Raw genomic sequence first — 1,830 nt, 5'->3', positions numbered from 1 at the left:
AAATGGCTAGTAAATGTGAAAGAGTTCAAGTACATTTATAAGGTAAGTGCAAATAAGACAACAGTAAAATTGAATTGGGAAAGATCACAGAGATGTAAAGATGTAAAAAATACTTTTCCAGTTTTGGCTATAATAATGACTAACAGTTATTGTATGCTTACTATGTGCTCCTAGAATGCTAACTAGATACAACAGGTACTTTACCTGTACTGATGCACTTAGTTGTCATGAAAAACATTGGTGGTAGATATCATTGTCAACTCAAATTTTACAGATGAGGAAACTATGGCAGAATGATGATGGAGAATTGCCCAAGGACATTGCAACTAGCAAGAGATAAGCCAGAGAGTTTGATACAATAACCATTATATTCCACAGCTTTGTGAACTATTAGGTGCATAGATGCTACCACAAATGGTTACTTGGGATGATTATTGGTACAAATATTCTGGAAATCAATGTTGGTTTCAATATGGGCCATGGAACATCTGATGTATCTCTGCTGCAAATGATCATCTTGGATGCTTTTATTTAGGAAATCTCTAGATTTTTTTCCTGTAACCTTTATCCTTTTTGTTTCCCTAACTCTCTATCTCTATATATATCATCTCTATCTTTATCTTATTTAATCTATACCTCTATCTATATCTCTATCCATAAATTATCACTGGAACTCCATCTTACAATTTTATATCCCATGTCAACATATATCTGCCCGAGAATTCACTTACCTAGGTACTCATCTTTGTTAACTGTCATATTTCAAAGCAATTTTATGTTGGGATATCACTCCATCTTCAGCTCAGTCATACATAGAATACATCGGTCTAACCAAAATTATTACTGTGCCGATACAAAACCATAAGCCATCATTAGTCATTTAAATGTACACTGACTTATTTATCATCTCCTAAGGCTCTCAAGGAAGGAGAGGTACTGTGAAGGCTCAGTGCCTCAGAGATGGAGGAGGAAGGTTGATGCAACGCGTGTGGTGCTGTCTTGGAAAAGACAGCCTAGATCTTGGAGTAACGAAGAGTCTGGGCATTCAGGGTACAGCAAAAGAACACCAGGCCTCCAGAAATCAAAGCAGGAAGAAAGGCCCCCAGTGGGCTGAAATGACTCCCACTGTAAGAAATGGGATTGTACAGAAACCATACTTTATAACCGTGCCCAGAGTCAGCTCTGGCCTGGATGATTTCATGGGGCTGATAACTGAGAAAAAGGAGGAGTCCCTGCATGGGGATGGCGTGTTTCCAGCGTCTCTCTATTAAACACCGTGGTGAGACCATCTTAGCCATCAAGAGCAGCAGTTCTCAACTTTTCTGCACCCCTGCATACAGGCTGCTCCTTAGACAAAATATAAAATTATGAGTCATTCCCTGCAGCTCTGCCCCCATCTTTTCTACACAAGAACGGGTATCATATGCTTTTTCAAGCTACACGCTCTCCGCATCCCATCAATCTAACATACACCACCGCTCGTGGGAATATCCCTTCCACATGCACCTGGAGAATTCCTGTTCTAGATAAAGAGAAAAAACTTAGGAAAAATATGATAGGGTTTATTATGCCAAATCAGGAACTTCCAAAACTTAAAAGTGAACAAAACAGATTTATCTGGAGTTTGCTCATGCTCCTCCACATTGAGCTGCTCAAGGCCTGAAAGACAGATGCGTACTGATCAGATCTCTTTCTCCCCAGCCTCCCACCCAGCGTCTGGCACTCCCATTCCTCTGAATGTAATTCCATTGCATTAATGAAAATGTAGCCTCTGCTATTATTTCTAGATCTATAAACAGCACCCAAGAATATGCTCATGGGCTATGCTTA

The sequence above is a fragment of the Rhinolophus sinicus genome, chromosome 3 (genome assembly GCF_057876585.1).
Source record: "Rhinolophus sinicus isolate RSI-liver-muscle chromosome 3, RSI-T2T, whole genome shotgun sequence".
NCBI classification, from domain to species: Eukaryota; Metazoa; Chordata; class Mammalia; order Chiroptera; family Rhinolophidae; genus Rhinolophus; species Rhinolophus sinicus.
This window is presented reverse-complemented; position numbering follows the sequence as displayed.